Source organism: Eleginops maclovinus, chromosome 8, assembly GCF_036324505.1.
Source record: "Eleginops maclovinus isolate JMC-PN-2008 ecotype Puerto Natales chromosome 8, JC_Emac_rtc_rv5, whole genome shotgun sequence".
In the NCBI taxonomy this organism is placed as follows: domain Eukaryota; kingdom Metazoa; phylum Chordata; class Actinopteri; order Perciformes; family Eleginopidae; genus Eleginops; species Eleginops maclovinus.
The window spans coordinates 22,192,881-22,216,071 of record NC_086356.1 but is presented as its reverse complement, the minus strand read 5'-3'; the positions used below and the strand labels follow the sequence as shown (position 1 = coordinate 22,216,071).

Sequence of the window (23,191 nt, the reverse complement as noted above, 5' to 3'; positions counted from 1 at the left end):
CTCCGGAAAATTACAGAGAGGGCTGCAAAGGGGAAAAAAAAAATTAACCAGGAGCTGGCTTTTCTTACCATTGAATAAAAAACGCGGAAATGTTTTTTGCTGTAAACCTTTTCCAAAAAAAACAACAAAATAAAGGGGGAAAGGTGTTAATGACTGTAAAAATTATAAAAAACGCCTTCCCCCTTTGAAGGGCACCATGAGGGTTCCCCTAAAACGAAATATTTAAAAAAATTTTATTGGGGCTTAATGTCTGGAAAAACCTTAAAAGGGGGAAAAAGTTTGGGGGTAAAAAGGGATGGGAGATGCCCTTTAACCCCTCAAAAAATTTTTTTTAACCCTCTACTAAAGAAACATTTCAATTTTCATCGATAAGTTCTAAACCCAAAAATTATTTTGGAATTTTTTATTTTCCCAATTAGAAAATTTTTTGCTCGAAAACCCCTAGCGATTCCAAAGGGGAAAGAATATCAATTTTTTACATTTTTCTTGGCATCTCTCGGGCTTTTTAAAAATTCCTACTGGAGACCTAAACCGGGCTCAGCCCCCATGAGGCCCTTTTTTTACGGGTTTGAAACGGCCGGTCCCTGCCCTCAGGTCCAAAAAAAAATAAGACCCCACCAAACCCCAAAAACCTCCTTTTACAAACCCCCAACCCTTTCACCAACCCCTCCCCCCCAACCAGGTTTTCACCCCCCCCCCCAAAAAAGGGGATCGGGGCAGGGGGAAAAAGGCCGGGTGGGCTTTTGTTCGGGTGGCTCACGCATCTCCTCCCAAAAACGAAAACCCCATGGTCCTCCGGTGGGATCGCCTTACACGGACAGCGGCTCGGACACTGGGGATTTTGACGCCCCCAGCGTTGATTTCCCCAACCCTCATGCCCCTTTTTTTGGGAGTCTGCCCGGTAATGGGGCCTGTAAACAACACTGCACAATGAAAAATCATTGGTCTCAATCCAGCATCAAAAATACCCAAGTTTAATTTGTTCCAAACTCTCCACATAAAAAACCGTGGGGACCCCTTTCTAAACCCAAAGGGGGTTACGGCGACACAAAAAACATTGCATAGTTATCAAAGAGCGATCCAAGGGAATCTGCTAAAAAAAACCCCAATTGGATTTTCTGGGGCTCAAAAACAGGGTTAAATAAATCTTCCCCGAAGAGCTTCAATGTCCCCCGGGTATATTGTTTTTTAGAAAGGACGGGTCAAAGGGGGAGGGGGGGGGGGGGGTTAATCTATGTGAAAGAGACAATCAAATGTAATCTGATCGAATGGTCACCTGCCTTAGAGAGGAAGCATTGGATGAAAGCGGCTATCCCGAAATGTCATTTTTCTTATTTTCCGATTCCCCCTTCATCAACATGCTTTTTTTTACAACCCCCTACAATGTTGAAACAATGTGAAGACAGAGAAGAACTCTTTTTTTGAGTGATTTAATATAAACTGGGAAAAAGCTCAGACCCCTTTTAAAAAAATTTAAAAAAAAAACAGAACATTTATCCCACCTAGGGTTTTGGCCCACCCCATCACTCACTCCACTCAAACCAAAAGTCTTTTTGTCAAACGACCCCAAAGGATAAAAAATCTATAATCTATTTTAACTTTATCCGACCAAATATTACAACGGAAGGAAACTACCCCAAAAAAATTTTTAAAATACAATCCTGTGAAGAGGATACCAGAATTCCAAAACAGGATAGGCAGTTTAAAATTTCTCAAAAATATCAACGGTTGATCTTTTTCCATTGAGGTGAAAATGCCCAACCTTTTTTTAACCACTGTTTTTATCCTCCCATAGTACAAGAAAGCCACACAGTCAAAACAAAAAAATACTCTACCTTGGTAAATGAGGGTTTTCTGGAAACAAATGAAAAAACCCAGATTCCCACTAAAACTGCTCTAAGTCGGGGTTTAAAGTGACGGTTTGCTAACCGTTCCGAAATAGAGTTTAAAAAAAAAAGGGAAAGCCCAAACTATTTCTTATAAAAGTAATTGATGATCAAAGGGAAATGGGGAAATTTAAACGGAAAAATCTCAAAAAATTAAAGGAAAAACATCAAAATTGCGTAAAGGGACTTGAACTAAAATTTAAGGAATCTAACCCAAAAAGTGACAGTATAGAGCACTTTTAATAATGTTTTTATCCATCATTAGGGGAAATTCACATAATTTTAACATTGTAAAATATAGCTTTCCTATTGATATGTAAACCAATTTTAGAATTGTGGGGAAAACATGCCGGGTGGGGAAAAAACCCCTAACTCCTTAAAAAATTCAAAAGCTAAAGACGCCCCTTTGGGCCTTTATTAACATTTTTTTTAAAAACCAAAATACAGCCGTTTAAAAGCCATCACCCACTTATTAACTTATCAAAAAACAAGCTTTTTCCCATTCCTGGAAGACCTGTGGAAAACCCCTCTTTTAAGGCTAATCGCCCCCTGGTGGGAACTACAGACCCCTTTATCCTACCTGTGTCTCCAATAGCCGAGAAATGGGGGGGCAAAGCCTGACCAGTTTTTCCCTTAAAAAAGGCCAAAAACCACTCCGGGAGAGTAAACCCCCCCAAGAAACAGCAACTGCTTTTTCTTGAGAATATAAAAATGAAACTAGATAAGGGGGGTTTTGGGGGCATATTTTTAGACCAAAGAAGGCCTTTGACACTGTCAAACATGAAGTTCTTTTGTCAAAAAATTTCTTACTTTAATTTCTTGGGGGTGCCACAAATGGAAAGGGGAATTTTATTTAATGACGAAGCAAAAGTGCATGCATAAAAAAACATGGGCTACATACCAAGCGTAAAATAGTGTCCCCCCAAGGATCTATATGGGCCCCTTTTTTTTTTTAGCTATACATCAATGACCTGCCCACGTCTGTCCATCAGGCACATACAAAACTATGCAAGCACATCCTCGCCTCCCTAACCCCCGGGCATGGGGGGGAAAACCGACCTGTTTTGGGGTGCTTACACCAAAAAGCTTCGAGTATTCGCCTTTTTGGGACCCCGAAAAGTTTTCCCGTTTGGGGCTCCGAAGGGGGCTCCTTATCTTGCTGGGGGACTTCAATGCACAGTGGGCAATGATGGGACATTTGGAGGGCGTGATTGGGGGGCCCCCCCGATCTGAACCCGGGGGGTGGTTTTTTTTATGGTTTTTGTTTTTAATTCCCCAAACGCCCAAAATGAAAAAGGATCCATTTACTTACAAACATCAAATCAATCTTTTTTTTATTATCAAATCCCATTTTTCACTTTGGGGAAATCATTTCAATAAAAACCCTCTTTATTTTTCAAAGGGCAAACCTTGGGCAAACCCCCAAACCCAAATTTTCTTTAGGGAAAAAATTTAATCCCATTTTCCCAAAACCAAAAAAATTCACTTTTGGCATCCCTTCCCTTGGAACATTAACCATGGGGCGGGGTTTTAAAACCTTATTGCCAACTGCGGCGGGAACTTGGGCTCAAGGTTTGGGGGGCCCAAGGGGCGGTAAACCCCCCAACCCTTACAATTTTTTAAACCTCCATAAAAACCTTCAATTTATCCCTTACTCCTCCCGGGTTTAATTCCCCCCCCCCGAAGGCAGCACCCCAGCCTGGGGGGGAGCCCTTTTTAGAAAGGGGGGGAAAAAGTAAAAAAAAAAAAAAAAAAACAAAACCCCCCAAAACCCGGACCAAAGTTGACAAACCCTGGGGGGGAACAGGGGGAAACCCTCCAAGCTTTTTACAGTAAAGGAGGGGGCCCGTTGACCTCAATGATATGTTTAGGGCTTTGGGGAAAAATTTTAGGAAAACCCTAACCAAAAACCGCCCCCCTATGTTAAGGGGGGGAGCTGGAGTATGAAAGGGGGGCAAAACCAATCTCACGGGGGAAAGTCATGAGGGAGTTTTAAAAAAATTCACATGCAAAGCCCCGGGGGGTAGATCCCCCAAAAAAAGGAAGGGTTGGGGTGTTAGGGGGTTTCATGGTTGACACGTCCTCAACATTGCGGGGGGTCGGAAAAAGTACCCCAAAGGAGTGCAAGGGGGGTGTGGTTCCCCTTTAAAAAGGGGGACAGAGGTGTGTGCCAATTACGAGGCATCACTTACCACCCCCCCGGAAAGTTTTTCTCTAGGGGCTGGAAAGGAGGGTCCGGGCCGATTTTCAAAAACCCCAGATTGAAGGGAACAAGCGGGTTTTTGTCCTGGGTGGAACGACGGACCACTTTTTCACCGCCCAAAGGATCCCGGGGGGGCGGGGTACGTATTGGTTCATGCTTTGGGGGTTTGGGAGAAGGGTTTTTCCGGGTTCCCGGGAAGGGGAGGGGCTGGGGATGGGTAGGGGGGCTTTGCTCAGGGCATTCAATCTCTGACTCCAAAAACGAGGCGTGTCCGGGGCCTCGCAGCACGTCGGGCCCTTTTCCGGGGAGGTTGGGCCCCCGGGGGCTGCCTTTTTCACCACCTGTTTGTGAATCCCGGCAGGATTTCGAGGCGTATGGGGGGGAGGGGGTTTTGCAGTTCGGTGGGGGTAAGGATTGCACCACTGTTTTGCATGATGTAGTCCTAATGGCTTTATCGGTTTGACCTTCAGCATTCACTTCGGGTTTGCGGCCGATTTTGAAGCGGCTGGGTGGGTCACACCCCAAAAACTGAGGCCCGGTTTTCCAGAACCGTGGATTGTCCCCCCAGGAGGGGAAAGAACCTTTCCCCAAGTGAAAGGGGTTCATATTCGGGGGTTTTTTTTCGATGGGGAACAATGGAAACTGAAGGGCCCCCAAAAGGAGCAGCGGGGGGGCGGACTGCCGTTCCCCCCTTTTCCCCACCGTTTTGGGCAAAAGAGACTGAGCCAAAGGGAAAACTCCGTCTACGGGGATCTTCGTTCCTACCCCCACCTATGGCTAAGGTGGGTCATGACCGAAAAACGAGATTTCATACAAGCGGCCGAAATGGGATTTCCCCCACAGGGTGGCTGGCACCTCCCTTAGGGGTGGTAGAAGTTCTCACCGGGGGACTGGAGTAGAACGCGCTCCCCTTTGCTTGAAAGGAAACCCGTTTAGGTGGTTTGGGGACTGTGAGGATGCCACCTGGGCGCCTCCCCCAAGGTGTTCCCGGGACCAGCTGGGAAAAAGACCGAGGGGTTTTGACCCAGACCAGGTGGGGAAATTCCTTTGCTGGGCCTGGGACGCCTTGGAAAACCCCGAGACTGGTTTTATGGCCAGGGAAAGGAAATTTGGGGCCTCTCTGGAGTTTACCTCCCCCGGACCCCGAGGAAAAGCGGGGAAAAATATGAATATGGACGTCCCCCCTATGTGCATGCTAAAAATAAACATCAAGCCGCACACCAACTGACTGAAGCCATGGGCCATGTATCCACCTGGCTAACCAATTCATGCTTACAGCTGAACATAAGCAAAACTGTTTGTACTGTATGTATTTTTCAAAACAATCTACTGTGTCTCATAACCCTGCTGTCCTAGTTAAACAAGAGAAGATCAGAGTGGTGCCTGACTTTACATATTTGGGAAACATCCTAGACTCACAACTCTCATTTCAAAAGCATGCAAAAAAGGTGGCCAATACTGTCAAATTTAACCTGGCAAATTTTAGACACATAAGACCATACCTGCCAATGAAGACTGCAAAGCTTTTTTGCATGCAATGCTCTTCCCTCACTTTTCTCACTGCTTAACTAGCTGGTCGCAAGCCAATAAAACAACTTTGCAACCAATTGAATCTCTCTATATGCAAGCACTAAAAACACTGGACCGTAAGGCAAATAGCTATCACCATTGTCTTTTAGTGAAAAAGCATAACTTGTTTAACTTTGAAAACTTTATACAATTCTCTGATGCCTGTCACCTTTAAGGTACTTCATGGGCTTGCTCCACCCCCAGTGCACCAATTCATAAAACAGAAAGATAATGTCAATAGAGTACCCAGATCAACCGCCAGAGGGGACTGTGTAGTGCAGTACAGACAAAGCAAGTTTGGACACACAGCCTTCTCAATCAGAGCCACCAATTATTGGAATGGTCTGCCCAATGAATTAAGGGAGTGTAACAGCCTTACAACTTTCAAAAGCAAACTCAAATTTTGGATTAGGGAATATCATATCTGTAACCACATACCAAATGCTTAAAGCCATGTAATGTTATTCTTCTCATTCCCTCCTTTCTTTATTCATACTGTAACCTACTGTATGCTGTCATTTTTATGTGGAGGGTGTAGTGAGAGGCGTGCATTGTCTGTGTCTGTTTGAGGGTGTGTTTAGTCTTTTTAATTATGGTTTTATTTGTTATCAGTTTATGTATTTTTATATCTTAGGGTGCCTTCTAAGATCTGGCTAGGGACAACAGATGGAAATTAGCATAGCAGCTAACTCTGGCTTATTCACAGCAATTTGTCTGTTAATCAATGAGCACTGTCCCTACCAACTAAATGAATTAGCTAAATTTGACCCTGTTTTGGAAAATCATGTTAGCAGAATTAAAGACACATGCTCATTACCTTAGTAAGGACATACAGAATGAGCTGATACAGCTTGTGAGTGACAGGATTCTCACAACTATTGTGACTCAAGTGATAGTCTCAAAATACTTCTCCATTATCTTAGACTGTACACCTGACATTAGTCACCAGGAGCAGATGTCCCATTATCCTCAGAAGTGTGGCTTTAAAGGGACAGCCAGAGATAAAGGAGCACTTCCTCGGCTTTTTGAATGTTGAGGCTACAACTGGCTTAAGTCTGTCTATAGTCATCTTGGACAAGCTGACTGATCTTGAAAATTCCATTTGACAATTGCAGAGGGCAAGCCTATGACAATGGGGCCAATATGAAAGGTAAACACCAAGGAGTACAAGCCAGACTGTTGAGAATGAATCCTAGAGCTGTGTTTGTTCCATGTGGTGCACACACATTAAACCTCGTCATTGCAGATGCTGCCAAATCCTCCAAAGATGCTGTTGGTTTTTTTGGCTATGTACAAAAGCTGTTCACCTTTTTTTCTGCTGGCACACAAAGGTGAATATCTTGAAGCAACATGTGAACATAACAGTGAAGTCATGGACTGACACAAGATGGAAGAGCAGGCTTCAAAGTGTCCATGCAGTCAGGTATCAGGCCTCTGAGATTCAGATGAGCCAGTGGCTGATTCACTGCGGAATCTTGAGGTCAACTTCTTCAACCTTGGGGTTGACTCCACAATAGCATCCATTGATGAATGATTTGAAACTCTGAACCAGGTGAAGACTAAATATGGAGTAGTGCTGAACTTCAGCTTTCTTTCCTTTGTGAGAAAAATCTGGAGGAACTCTATCCTAACCTTTGGATAGCCCTGAGAATTGCTGTCACTCTGCCTGTGACAGTTGCCTCAGCTGAGAAGAGCTTCAGCAAGTTAAACATGATCAAAAACGATCTGAGATCTTCCATGTCCCAGGAACTTCTTCGTTTGGCCATCATGAGCATCAACCATGATGTGGGGAAGCAAATATCATATGATGACATTATTGATGATTTTGCATCCAGAAAGTGCAGAAAGGGACACTTTTAATGGTGAGTAATTTGTTACACATTTAGTTTGATTTGATTTGGTCTGATTTGGTCTGTATTTATTTTGAGTTAGACTAACAGGTGGCAGCACTAGTGCAATATGTTTAAAGTGGGGATGAGTGGAAGCACTGGGTGTCAGGTGCGACTGTTCAGTTAAGAGGGCCCCTTAGCAGAATTTTGCCTAGGGCCCCATGGAGGTCTAAACCGGCTCTGTATATATATATATATACATATACATATACATACAGTGTATATATATATATATATATATATATATATGAGTGTGTATCACCCCTCTCTCTGATTGCTACAATGGGGAAATTAAATGATGGGCCAAAAGTTGTGTTTATAATTATTTAAAGTAAGCAGGGGAAACCAGTAAAACTGAGACCTGTCCTCACTGCTGCATCTACACATGTGGTCGTCTTAAATAACTTGTTATCCCAACGGAACAGTTTGCAGAGCTGTCATTGGTTCAGATAAGTCCAGCCGTGCGTCGCGCCTCTGTTAAACGTCACTGTTGCCAGAAATACAATCCTGGGAGGATGCATCAGTGCATCCTCGGTTAAAGCTCCTCCGGAGAGGCTCCTAGATGCTCGATGTACATTTAGAGAAATGAGATGTGTGTACAAAATAATAATAATATATAATAATCACTGTCAACATCCCCAGAAACACAGTCTTAAATCAGGAGATTTGAAGGAAACACAAATAATTGTGAATAAAATCATTTATTTCCTTTAGTCCCAGAAATGTAAATGTTTGTTCTTTCAAGATATAAAATTTGTCTTAAATAAGCAATTGTTTTATTTCATATTCTCATCATTTAATTAAAACCCTTGAAGACTTCCTTAAAACTGAGCACAATCTGACACCTCAGACATCAGAAACCAGTGAAGAGCAGTGAGAGTTAGCACGTTAGCACAAGCCGTCCAGCAGTTTGCAAAGTGTCTCTGTGCTGTTCTTCAGTGTCTTTTCTGATATCATTTTAATCAGCTTTATTTAAAAACGACACAAAAGTAATATCGGAATTTAAAACGTACAGAAGGTAAGCGTTGTTGTCTAGTATGTACAGAGAGGATTAAAGGCTTTGGTTGCTCTGAGCTGGTGGACATCTTATTGCTACTGTGCAGTTTCTGTCTCTGCTGATATTGCTGATGCCATTGTGGCTGCGGTTGTTGTTCCCACTGTTGCTTCTGTTGCTCTACAAAAGGGCTTTAGTTTCACATGCTGAGAGATGTGTGATGTCATCCTGAGAATGGTTTCCTGAACCGGAGGGTTGAAAAAACTCCCACTGAGGCAGCAGGAGAGTCTGTGGGCGCTCTGCTTTTGGTTTGTCGGGATTCACCATCAGAACAGAATTTCTGGAGAGAGAGACAGAGAGAAAGAGTTAGTGCAACAATGAACACTCACAGGTTTATTCAAACAGGTTTAGGTTTTAGTTTGATGAAAAAGAAAGTTTGCTGAGGAGCCCCTAAAGCAGGGGTATCAAAAATACGGCCCATGGGTGTTAACCGCCCCCTCCCATGGTTCAATCCGGCCCGCGAGACAACGTCCCCAATAATGCAAAATGAAGAGATTCCACATTTGTCCAGTAGAGGTCGCACTGACATAACAAGAGATCCAGTCAGCTCGTAAATTTGCATCCGGTCATCCAAAAATAAACAGAAACGTGCCCAGATTTTGTCAAAATTATCCACGGCGACACCCTCCAAAATGTCTTCGTCAAAAAGAAGAAAAGTGGATACAGAGTGCAGTTTTTCAAGAAAAGTGGACTGATTCTTATTTTTTTCACAGATGTGAATGGGAAACCTGTGTGCTTGGTGGGTAACCAGCAAGTTTCAGTGCTAAAGGAATATAATATTCGGCGCCACTATGAGACTCATCACGGTGGAAAAATACAACCATTTTCGAGGACAACTAAGAACAGAGAAGATAAATGAATTGTTAGCAGGTCTGAAGAAACAGCAGTCTGTTTTTACCCGTAGCTGAGAGGTCAGTGATGCAGCGGTGAAAGCTAGCTACCTTATTGCTAACGAGATAGTCGCAGGTGAGTTCGTGAAAACATGCATACTGAAGGCTGCAGAAATCGTGTGCCATGAAAAGCGACAGGCCTTTGTCAACATTATCCTAACGAGGAACACTGTCGCAGATAGGATTTCAGATCTTTCGGCAGACTTGGACTGCCAAATGAATGACAAAGTCAAGTCATTTATTGCTTTTTCGGTTGCAATTGATGAGAGCACCGATATTACAGATGTTGCTCAACTGGCCATATTCATTTGTGGTGTTGATGAGACTTTGACAGTCACAGAGGAGTTCCTTGGATTGGTACCTATGATGGACACTACAACAGCGGTTGACATTTTTACCGCTCTCGTTGAAGGGTTGGACAAGGTTGGAGTGGACTGGTCCCGTTCGGTCAGCATGGCTACAGATGGTGCACCATCAATGATCGGGAGAAAGGCAGGCAATGCAACCAAATTCAGAGAGAAAGTACAGGCCACAAATGGAGGAAAAGCTTTTTGAACATTTCACTGTATTTTGCACCAGGAAGCATTGTGTTGCAAATCACTAAAAATGGATCATCTTATTCGAACGGTTAATTTCATCCGCGCGAGATGTCTGAATCACCGTCAGTTTGACAGTCTTCTGAGTGATAAAGACATTACGGCTGGCTTGACATACCATACTGAAGTACGGTGGTTAAGCCGAGGTGTGGTATTGAAGCGCTTCTTTGAGCTACGAGAGGAAATTGGACAGTTCATGGAGAAAAAAGGCAAACCGGTGGAAGAACTTAAATTGCCATAATGGGTGCAGGACCTTGCCTTTATGGTGGATATTACACAGCACCTGAACAATCTTAACAAAATGTTGCAGGGCCGCAAAAAAGTTGTCACTGAGAGCATACGCGCATTGAAGTTGAAACTATCACTCTGGGAGACAAGACTATCTAGTGGTGACACCGCTCATTTCCCTTGCCTAAGAGATGTACATGCGACCGGACTTAATGCTGATATGGATCAATATAAAGACAAAATTATAGTATTGCTGCAGGAGTTTGAGCGACGGTTTCAGGTCTTCGGTGAACTGGAGACCGAATTCACCGTTTTTCGCTCGCCATTTACAGTCAAGGCTTCTGATATGCCCGCTGACATCCAACTCAAAATAATTGACTTGCAATGTGATTCAGATATGAAGGACAAATTTGCATCGGTGGGCTTGGACACATTTTATCAGTATCCCCTGCCAGGTTACCCCAAATTAACTGCCCTGGCTGCAAAGGTTTTTTGCATGTTTGGGACAACCTATATTTGTGAACAGGTTTTCTCTGCTATGACCATCAATAAAACAAAGCTGCGCTCGGCTAACACACAAGCACTTAAATTACATTCTGAAGTTGGCTGTTACTCAGGATATGGTGCCTGATATTGTAGCATGCGTGAAGCGTAAAAGAACCCAAGTTTCAGGAGCTGCCGGTAGACCGCAGTGAGAGAAAAAAAGGGGAGGGAGGTTAAACAGTGACCTAATTCTGTTGTTTTGCACTCTGACAAATACAGAATAAAATCTTATAAAATAAGATTGACTGTGGTAATATAGTATTTGAAGACCACTTGTGCAGTTTAATATCAGTCAGCAGCTTCAGTACAAAAAAGTTTGGACTGTAATCCTATTGCTCATGCACTGCTAAAATGTATGTTTGTTTGTTTTTATTCCTACACATGAATTGACAAAGCAGTGTGATAACTTTCTTCATAATTCCCACTTCATGTGGTGAGTTGGTTCAGGTGGTCAGATGTAAAAATGTATCCACTGTAAAATAAACCAGTTTTAAACAAAGTGAAATGCTATTCATTCAGTTCCATAGGCCTATCTGTGCATACATGTGTTGTGCTTTTATAGGTCCACTATGATCTGTGAATTATAATGTTTAAATGTAGGCTAAATGATGAATAGAATTGAAGCATAATATTGGAAAACAGCACTTGGAGTTGGTGTTAGGCATATTTATAGGTTGTTTTGCTGTATCATACTGGCAACATCCCCAGAAACACAGTCTTAAATCAGGAGATTTGAAGGAAACACAAATAATTGTGAATAAAATCATTTATTTCCTTTAGTCCCAGAAATGTAAATGTTTGTTCTTTCAAGATATAAAATTTGTCTTAAATAAGCAATTGTTTTATTTCATATTCTCATCATTTAATTAAAACCCTTGAAGACTTCCTTAAAACTGAGCACAATCTGACACCTCAGACATCAGAAACCAGTGAAGAGCAGTGAGAGTTAGCACGTTAGCACAAGCCGTCCAGCAGTTTGCAAAGTGTCTCTGTGCTGTTCTTCAGTGTCTTTTCTGATATCATTTTAATCAGCTTTATTTAAAAACGACACAAAAGTAATATCGGAATTTAAAACGTACAGAAGGTAAGCGTTGTTGTCTAGTATGTACAGAGAGGATTAAAGGCTTTGGTTGCTCTGAGCTGGTGGACATATTATTGCTACTGTGCAGTTTCTGTCTCTGCTGATATTGCTGATGCCATTGTGGCTGCGGTTGTTGTTCCCACTGTTGCTTCTGTTGCTCTACAAAAGGGCTTTAGTTTCACATGCTGAGAGATGTGTGATGTCATCCTGAGAATAGTTTCCTGAACCGGAGGGTTGAAAAAACTCCCGCTAAAATGTATGTTTTGTTTTTTTTATTCCTACACATGAATTGACAAAGCAGTGTGATAACTTTCTTCATAATTCCCACTTCATGTGGTGAGTTGGTTCAGGTGGTCAGATGTAAAAATGTATCCACTGTAAAATAAACCAGTTTTAAACAAAGTGAAATGCTATTCATTCAGTTCCATAGGCCTATCTGTGCATACATGTGTTGTGCTTTTATAGGTCCACTATGATCTGTGAATTATAATGTTTAAATGTAGGCTAAATGATGAATAGAATTGAAGCATAATATTGGAAAACAGCACTTGGAGTTGGTGTTAGGCATATTTATAGGTTGTTTTGCTGTATCATACTGGCCCGGCCCACTTGAGATCAGAGTGGGCTGTATGTAGCCCCTGAACCAAAATGAGTTTGACACCCCTGCCCTAAAGGGACATGAAAATAAAGATGTACAGTGGGGCAAAAAAGTATTTAGTCAGCCACCAATTGTGCAAGTTCTCCCATTTAAAAAAATGAGAGAGGTCTGTAATTTTTATCATAGGTATACCTCAACTATGAGAGACAGGATGAGAACAAAAAATCCAGGAAATCACATTGTCTGATTTTTAATGAATTAATTTTGAAAATTATTGTGGAAAATAAGTATTTGGTCAATAACAAAAGTTCATCTCAATACTTTGTTATATACCCTTTGTTGGCAATGACAGAGGTCAAACGTTTTCTGTAAGTCTTCACAAGGTTTCCACACACTGTTGCTGGTATTTTGGCCCATTCCTCCATGCAGATCTCCTCTAAAGCAGTGATGTTTTGGGGCTGTCGCTGGGCAACACGGACTTTCAACTCCCTCCAAAGATTTTCTATGGGGTTGAGATCTGGAGACTGGCTAGGCCACTCCAGGACCTTGAAATGCTTCTTACGAAGCCACTCCTTCGTTGCCCTGGTGGTGTGTTTGGGATCATTGTCATGCTGAAAGACCCAGCCACGCTTCATCTTCAGTGCCCTTGCAGATGGAAGGAGGTTTTCACTCAAAATCTCACGATACATGGCCCCATTCATTCTTTCCTTTACACAGATCAGTCGTCCTGGTCCCTTTGCAGAAAAACAGCCCCAAAGCATGATGTTTCCACCCCCATGCTTCACAGTAGGTATGGTGTTCTTTGGATACAACTCTGCATTCTTTCTCCTCGAGTTGAGTTTTTACCAAAAAGTTCTATTTTGGTTTCATCTGACCATATGACATTCTCCCAATCCTCTTCTGGATCATCCAAATGCCCTCTAGCAAACTTCAGACGGGCCTGGACATGTACTGGCTTAAGCAGGGGGACACGTCTGGAACTGCAGGATTTAAGTCCCTGGCGGCGTAGTGTGTTACTGATGGTAGCCTCTGTTACTTTGGTCCCAGCTCTCTGCAGGTCATTCACTAGGTCCCCCCGTGTGGTTCTGGGATTTATGCTCACCGTTCTTGTGATCATTTTGACCCCACGGGGTGAGATCTTGCGTGGAGCCCCAGATCGAGGGAGATTAGCAGTGGTCTTGTATGTCTTCCATTTTCTAATAATTGCTCCCACAGTTGATTTCTTCACACCAAGCTGCTTACCTGTTGCAGATTCAGTTTTTCCAGCCTGGTGCAGGTCTACAATTTTGTCTCTGGTCTCCTTTGACAGCTCTTTGGTCTTGGCCATAGTGGAGTTTGGAGTATGACTGTTTGAGGTTGTTGCCAGGTGTCTTTTATACTGATAACGAGTTCAAAAAGGTGCCATTAATACAGGTAACGAGTGGAGGACCGAGGAGCCTCTTAAAGAAGAAGTTACAGGTCTGTGAGAGCCAGAAATATTGCTTGTTTGTAGGTGACCAAATACTTATTTTACCGAGGAATTTACCAATTAATTCATTAAAAATCAGACAATGTGATTTCCTGGATTGTTTCCCCCATTTTGTCTCTCATAGTTGAGGTATACCTATGATGAAAATTACAGGCCTCTCTCATCTTTTTAAATGGGGGACTTGCACAATTGGTGGCTGACTAAATACTTTTTTGCCCCACTGTAAGTGTTTCTGATGCGAACAAGAGAGTAACCCATGCTCACAAACACACACACAGCGGAGCTGAGCAGAGCGAGACACACATCAGGCATCCTGGTGACCGGATATCTCCTTTATAAAATCAATAATCGGGCAGTCTGATGTGTTTAGAGGTGTATGTGTGTGTGTGTGTGTGTGTGTGTGTGTGTGTGTGTGTGTGTGTGGGGGGGGGGGGGGTTAAGATAGCAGCCTGCAGCGCTTTTTAGCTGATCTGATGAGGATAAACACAGCTTGGCTGTAAAGAGGCAGTGCGCGCTGGCGCTGTACTCCTCAGTGTGAGACTTCTGATGCAATGGACACGAAACTCTGAGAGACACAGGGAGAGTTGGAACTTTGATGGTAAACACTAAATATTTATTATGAAGTTAACGGCCGGAGAACTGACAAGACATTTGCTGCAGTCAAATGTTCTGTTATATGTCCCGCTGCCTCCTGATGCTGCAATGAGAATCTTACCCGTTGGCATTTTTACATTAGTGGCTCCATACCACCTCATCTGTAAAATAAAGATTGGTGACACAGCTAACCTGTGACCATTGTTAGCATTGTTTCTTTGACACAGTCATTAGACCTTACCCAAATACAGTAAAAAATAAACCACATCATTAGGTTTAAGGAACTACTTTATACACACTAGAATACTGTGAAGGTTAGGCTCTGTTTGTTTGTGGTTTTCATTCAAAACATTTCTGAAAACAGACCATGTGAATAACATTCAAACATTAAGAGCTAACTTTCATTTGAAGAGATATTTGGAAATGGACGGACATGATTGATGAACTCATCATTCCCAATTCAACATAAAAAATGCTGTTAATGTAGCATAAAGGGACCCTGAGCACAAAGAAAGGGAGGGGGTGTGGAATGAATTATGTGAGAGCCCTCACAAGTATTGAAGTACCTGTGTGTGTGTGTGTGTGTGTGTGTGTGTGTGTGTGTGTGTGTGTGTGTGTGTGTGTGTGTGTGTGTGTGTGTGTGTGTGTGTGCGAGCGTGCGTGTGTGTGTGTGTGTGTGTGTTTGTGTTAACATTCATGTCTATCCTGATGTTTTTCTACTAAAAGATTAAGTGTGAATATAATAATGAGAAACTCTGTTGAACCCATATGGCGTTGTTAAGCTTGTCTTGATGGAACCGTGAACAGCGCTAACTGTCTCTCTGTCTCCTTTCTTCTCTCCTGCAGCACAGTAAACGTAAGCCTGTGGACACAAAAAGTCCAATTAATGTGGAGAGCTCATCATTAGCCTCTCCATTAACCCCTTGACACCTCCTCCCTCCTGCTGCATTAATGTTGGGGGCGGGGCTACAATTAGGACCACTTGTCTGCGGACGCCTTTTGCCTTCACACACATTTTAATTATAGGCCTACATGAAACAGGAGCGTGGAGAGCAGCAGTGATATCAGAGATCACCATGTCTGCCTCCATGTCCCGCTGAGCTGTCCAGCATACTGTCACTCCCATGATGAAATCTATTTCCTCTAGACTGACTGTGCCAACCTTTTTCCTTAAGGGATTCTTTTACTGTGACTGAGTGTTTAATGCTTAACAACATGTAAGGGATAATGTGCAGCGAGTCATTGAATGAGCGCCAGGCTCCATCATCACCCTGTTGGTGAGCACTTTTCATGAATGACCGCCGTGCTGCACATTAGCCCATTTATTACACGCCACATACTGAGTAACCGAACGACCTGACTCCAAATATAGAAATGATTTGATTGACTTTAAATGATCGTATTCCTTCTGCTAAGTTAAAAAAAAAAAAACTCTGTTACATGGCGCGCCAGCACAGTACAGTACGGCACTGATCGAGGTTTCCTGTAACCCGGGCCGGTCCTGCGCTATTCTGGGCCTGGGAGCAACATAGCGCACCGCCCCCGAGAACCGTAGGCTACGGCAAGACAAGTGGATTACAGTGACATAATTGCCAGATTTGCTGCGGTCAAGACACCACGCATAAAGTCTTAAAGTAGGTCAATCGGGACGTTAAGAAAATAGCCTGCTGTGGCATGGACAGCCCTTCTGTAGACTCGCTTTGCATTTTCTGCCTCCTTTTTTGTGTTTTCAGTCCTCAGTTTATAATCCTTTCTCTTTTGAAAACCTGATTTGTTTCCAGACATTTTGATTTAGCCTAGGCAACCAACTAAGCGAATGTGGATCTCACGTCTTGAGCCTCCGATTACTCCCACTGGGGGGAGGGGGGACTTTTGATTAAAAAAAATAATTGTTAACAGCCAATAAGGAAACTGCTAGAAGCAAACATACAGGATCTCTCTTTGTGCTGTTAAGTGAGACAAACTCGGCGGTACACTTAATGCAGGATCAGAGAGAAATCTTAATTTTTATTTTATTTTTGTATTTTTTTGGGCCCCTCTCCAGATCGGACCGGGTGCAATTGCTCCCGTTGCTACCCCTCCAGAACCAGCCCTGCCTGTAACTGTCCAAGTCTGTTCACAGTTTCTGTTCCACTAACAAGTCCTTAAACACTGCAGAGCCCATACCGTGTTCCTGTTAGTGTTTACTTCCTGTCTGTCTTCTTCTGAGCCGTTGTAGGTACCATGTGCTTGGCCTGCCAGATCGACTCTGGCCGGCTTCCGTCCTGCTTACTGATGACGTCATGTCACTTATAGCACTGTAAATGGTAGTGTGTTGAAAAATGTATATCTTTAAAAAAATATGTTGTGTTGTTGTATGATCACATTTGTATATGATAATGTCTGAAGTCATTAAAAACATTCTCAGTTTTCAAGTCAATCACAGAAAATGTCATAAGCATCCAAAAGCAACTATCTTTAGTTGAGGGTTTATTATTTTCAAACAGACGAGTAGGCTCTGTGGATGAGCTATAACCGAGGATACACTGATGCAGCGGTATCGAATGTGGGTGTGTGTGTAAGAAATAATAATCAATATCATGTGTAACTACACTGTCTTATTTTGAAAACCGTTTTATTTTGAAACTGTTTATTTTGTAACCGGATGTTGGTTTTAGCCTCAGATAGCTAATATTGTATTGTATATATGAGTAGAGGGAGAAGGACGCGTGGAGTTACATACTAAACACACCGCCTCTACCTTTCACTCATTGATGCTGCAATAATACTATTACGTGTTTAATAACTGATAAACCTCAGAAGGATTGCATAATAGAATATAGTAGGGGGAATCTTCATGACTACGCCAACAGATGGCGACGGTGACCTCATAAGAGGACACAACTCCGACGACGTCAGCCAATAGAAGAGACCGGGAAACACCCACGTGAGGGCAAGGGGCCAACAGGATCCAGCCCCCCCCCCCCGCTACCAACCAATGAGAGAAGACGAAACCGGAACTCGTCTTATTTTGAAGTCGTTTATTTTTAGGACCGGAAAGGTATAGTAGCATGAAAGATGATTGTATTGTAAAATCGCTCTCTTTTGTCCGCTGACCGCCAGACAGATAACTGCTTTGAGGTTCGACTCTTACGTGGCCTGTGGAAGCCTGTCCGAGCTATTGAGCCACAGCTGTGAAACTTTTGTAAAACCTACTGCCGCATCATTTTATTAAATACTCCTTTTGAAACTTGTATCAACTTCAATCAATCAACTTTATTTATAAAGCCCTTTAAAAACAGCCACAGCTGAAACAAAGTTCTGCACATGGATACAAACACGTAGCACAAAACACAAAAACAATATAAAAACAACAATAAAAAATCAATAACTATCAAAACAACAAGACCAATGAAACAAATACAGAAACATAGTCTCATGATGGGTTAAAAGACAAAGAATAGAAATGGGTTTTAAGACGAGTTTTAAAGGGCAGTGAAGGGGCTTGTCTAATGTGCAATGGGAGGTCATTCCACAGATTAGGACCGGCAGCGAAAAAGGCTCTATCCCCTCTGAGATTCCGTTTAGGCCTTGGTACCTCCAGGAGCAGCTGATCAGCTGACCTGAGGCACCGGGCAGGAGTGTAAGGATGGAGCAGCTCAGAGAGGTAAGACGGGGCGAGACCATTTAAAGATTTTAAAACAATTAAAAGAATATTAAAATGGACTCTAAAACGCACAGGCAGCCAGTGGAGGGAGTATATGAGGAGCTTCACTCTAATTTATTTTAAATCCACTCCTGGACTTCGAATAAAAGAACATTTCTACACTTGGGAGGAAGTTGTAAACAAACATTGGTTGCTCTTTGTTATAATTTTAAAATTAGATTTGGTTTTTATTGCTACAGAACAGTTTTCTTTCACATTTTGTCGAACCAACTATGTACAAATAGATGTTGTATTCATAAAAAAAAAATGAAATTATAGTTCAATCTTTGTGTCTTGATATTATTAGCGGAGAAAATGTAATATTTGTAAAATTATATACAATTAATCCTACAAATGTAGGTTGGAACTGGGTTAGGGGGTGCTCGAAAATCTTTCCAATTACCAAAAGGGTGCCTGAAAGAAACAGTTTGGGAACCACTGGACTGATGTATCCTCTGGGGATTGTATTTCCGGCAACAGTGATGTTTGACAGAGTCGTGGCTGGACTTATCTGAACCAATGACAGCTCTGCAAACTGTTCCGTTGTGATTACAAGTTATTTAAGAGGATCAAATGTGCGTCAAACTTGCTGCCCTTCACCGTTTGTTTGTCACTAATGACATCCCCCCTGGCAGTGTTGTGCGTGAACGAGTTCAAAAGAACGCGTTCATTGAACACGCTCATTTTTTCGTGAACGTTGAACTGAACGCAACACATTTTTCAATAAAGAACTTGAACGTGAATTAGTTCACATTATGTGTCATGAACGGCAGACATCACTGTAAATGAACGTTGGCATTTGTTTTCCATTGAAAACTGAGTGACATCTGTTTTGTGTTTTGAAACGCAACGAGAGAGAAAGTTCGTCCCTCCTGTAGGTGCCGCTTAAATGATGTATCAACGCAGAAATAGTTTTGGCACTGTATGCGCAATGCAATGCGGGCAACGTAGTGTCCGGCTGAGAATAGTTGAGTTGGCTTCCGCACGACGTTACCCATGATGAATTGCAGCAGAGCGGCTTAGGCATAGCAACGCCGAGAGCGCGGAGGACTGGAAGGAAACGTGAAACTATCACGTGCGCACGTGAAACTATCACGTGCGCACGTGAAAGCTGTAGATTGATGTAGCCTGGCCCATAGGGCTACTGGTACGGAGCGTATACTGGAGACAGTCAGTGAAAGAAATGACTACAGTACAGGAGTTAGTTGCGCTATATTTCAATCTCGGTCTTTATTATAAGGACATTGCTGCTTTGCTCGCAAGTCGTCACCATTTTCACGTGCGTCACCAGTTTCACGTGCGCACGTGAAACTAAACTTTTTTTTTTTTTTTTTTTCATGTCACCTTAGGGGCTCCGTACATTACAGACCTACACTAAACTATTTATTTGAGGGCTTGCATAACATATCCATTCTCTGATAGTGTTACGTTATGATGTGAGTGCTCTGATACTCGTTTGATGTTGAAATCGTATGTTTATGTCATTATTTATCATTTCATTTTATGAGAAATATTTCTACCTAACTTGCCAAAGGTCTTTGTTTTGAACGTTCAGCATTATATTAATCCAAAGGAGAAATATGAACGCTGCTTTTTTTTCAGGTAGGACACTACTGAAAGCCTAGGGTTGAAATGCACGGCTCTCTACTCTCTGGCGCCTTACTGAGTGGCAGCCTGTTACAGCAGCTCCTACTCACCACTGAGTAGTTTCCTTTATGTACTTTATTTAACGTACTTCTTTTTGCACTATTTATTGTATTAAGCTCTACTTAACTTATAGGTTGCACAATGGATGCCAAGCACATCATTTTTGCACTGCTTTGGCTACTTTTTTTCTGTTCACCACGGTGTCTGGGACTTCCTCCTGCAGTGAACGTCCCATTGTTTACACTCGTGATCAGCTGTTAGCCTCCCGTAGCATGGCGATGCTAACCGGCGATAGACCCGTTGTCCCCCGCGAGCTGAAGAGAAAGAGACGGGGATGCCGTGCCGGGGCAAAGCTGCGAGCAAGCAGGAGACGATTCAGACCTGTCCTTCCTTCTGTCATCATCGGGAACGTAAGATCTCTCCCTAACAAGATGGACGAGCTAGCGGCATTGACCCGGCATCAGAGGGGGTATCGGGAGAGCAGCATCATGATGTTTACAGAGAGGTGGCTAATGGAGCTAACCCCGGATATTAATGCTACACTGGACGGGTTTCATCTGTTGCGGGCGGACAGGACGAGAGAGAGCGGTTCACAAACACAGTCAGCCCTCCTCCTTTCCTCTAAAGCAGTGGTTCTTAACCTGGGTTCGATCGAACCCCAGGGGTTCGGTGAGTCAGTCTCAGGGGTTCGGCGGAGGTCAAGACACACACCCGACTCATATGATTCGTGATGACACGCCCCGCCTGGCCATCACTGGCTGCAGGTGATCACGCTACATCACTTGGCCTATCTGTGCTGCAGGGAATTTGGTGCGCTCAGTAGTCGACTTGTGACTGTCGTGATGGTACGTTGTGTGATTTCTTTCTTAATATTTTAATCCCTTGATACTAATTATGTCGAGCGGACGAATATGTACAATATGGATTCACATGTATAACGGAACGTGATGGGAGTCAGCGTCCTAACTGCATGATTTGCAATGCCAAGTTGAGCAATTCTCTAGCACCGGGCAAAACTAAGGGAACACTTCCTTAAGCAGCATGGAGATGGGGAATACAAGAACACAACGCTGAATTCAAGGTGAAGAGAGCCAGATTCGATGAAAAGGCTACTCTGCCTGTTCTCGGCTTTTTACCCATCAACAAACTGATCCTCACAGCATCTTACGAAGTTGCTTACCTGATCGCAAAGCAAGGCAAACCACACACCATTGGTGAAACACTCATAAAACCAGCTGTGTTGAAGATGGTGAATATCATGCTGGGAAAAGCGGCTGACGTTAAGTTATCCCAAATTCCTCTTTCAAATGACACCATCAGTGACAGAAAGGAGGACATGAGCAAAGACATCTTGGCTCAAGTAGTTGCAGATCTGATTTCAAGCCCGGCAAAATTCAGCCTCCAACTCGACGAGACCACAGACGTTTCCAATCTAAGCCACCTTGCTGTATTTGTGCGCTATGTGAAAGACGACGTGATAAAGGAAGATTTTTTATTTTGTAAGCCTCTTACAACAACAACTAAGGCAGCCGATGTGAAGAAACTTGTGGATGACTTCTTCAGAGACAACAATCTTTCGTGGGATATGGTTTCCGCAGTTTGTTCGGACGGAGCTCCAGTCATGCTGGGAAGAAAGTCTGGTTTTGGTGCGCTAGTGAAAGCCGATGCACCACACATCATTGTCACGCATTGTATTCTGCACAGGCATGCGTTGGCAACAAAAACCTTGCTTCCAAAACTGGCAGAAGTATTAAAATTTGTAGTGGAATGGGTGAACTATGTGCGAAATAGTGCTCTGAGGCACCGCATCTTCAGTGAGCTGTGTAAAGAAATGGGCTCTGAATTTGAGGTACTTCTGTACCTTTCTATCGTTCAGTGGTATCCCGGGGACAGGTGCTGAATCGTGTTTTTGCCATGCGTGTGGAATTAGCCCTGTTTTTGCAAGAGCACCAACATTGTCATGATCAGATTGCTTCAAAAATTCTGAGTTCATTCTCATTTTAGCGTACATGGCTGATATCTTCGCAGCTCTCAATCGTCTCAATCAGCAGATGCAGGGAGGTGGAGTCAACATCATCGAAGCGGAAGAGAACCTGAAGGCTTTTCAAAAAAAGCTTCTGTTATGGAAACGACGAACAGAGAACGATAACTTCGCAAACTTTCCCCTGCTGGACGACTGTGTACGTAACATCGAAGATGTGTCTGGAATCGGAGACATTTCTGTACCCGCGGAACTGAAGCAAGCAATTGCCACGCACTTGGATGAGCTTGCAAAGTCTCTCGATGGATACTTCCCTACAAGAGAGTCATATCCAGCATGGGGGAGACAGCCGTTCACGTTTGGTGTTGAGATAGCAGATGTCAATGATGAATACCTCGACGAAATCATTGAAATTCAGCAGAGCCAGGTTCAACAGCAACTCTTCAGAACAACTACGCTCTCAACGTTTTGGTGTCAACAAATGGTAACGTACCCTGTTATTGCTAAGAAAGCCCTGGAGATTTCCATACCGTTTGTTACAACATATCTTTGCGAGCAATCCTTTTCAAGGATGCCGGACATAAAAACGAAGAAAAGGAAGAGACTTTGTTGCGAAAATGACATGAGAGTGGCACTTGCCAAGGTGAAGCCGCGCATTTCTGAACTGGTCTCTCAAAGGCAACAGCAGAAGTCACACTGATTTGCAGTAAGTATTCATTATGTTTTTGTGTGAAAATCATGTTTTACTGGTTTTGTTCTTTGAACACAGTGATGTTGATGCAGGTTAATTTTTTGCACCAGTAAAACATATACAGTGGGGCAAAAAAGTATTTAGTCAGCCACCAATTGTGCAAGTTCTCCCATTTAAAAAGATGAGAGAGGCCTGTAATTTTTATCATAGGTATAGGTGAGCAAAAATCCCAGAACCACACGGGGGGACCTAGTGAATGACCTGCAGAGAGCTGGGACCAAAGTAACAGAGGCTACCATCAGTAACACACTACGCCGCCAGGGACTTAAATCCTGCAGTTCCAGACGTGTCCCCCTGCTTAAGCCAGTACATGTCCAGGCCCGTCTGAAGTTTGCTAGAGGGCATTTGGATGATCCAGAAGAGGATTGGGAGAATGTCATATGGTCAGATGAAACCAAAATAGAACTTTTTGGTAAAAACTCAACTCGTCGTGTTTGGAGGAGAAAGAATGCAGAGTTGCATCCAAAGAACACCATACCTACTGTGAAGCATGGGGGTGGAAACATCATGCTTTGGGGCTGTTTTTCT

The 23,191-nt window shown here is 43.0% G+C and overlaps 1 protein-coding gene across 3 annotated transcripts in view; it reads right to left on the bottom strand.

Moving 5' to 3' along the window:
• Positions 1-8,229: 8,229 nt before the first annotated feature.
• mbd2 (methyl-CpG binding domain protein 2) overlaps positions 8,230-23,191 on the bottom strand; it is a 63,330-nt gene continuing 48,368 nt past the window's right edge. For all 3 annotated transcript variants that reach the window (XR_010166278.1, XM_063889401.1, XM_063889402.1), the window contains exon 7: positions 8,230-8,881. The gene's annotated coding sequence lies outside the window, so the exon portion shown is untranslated. The remainder of the gene's footprint in view (positions 8,882-23,191) is intronic.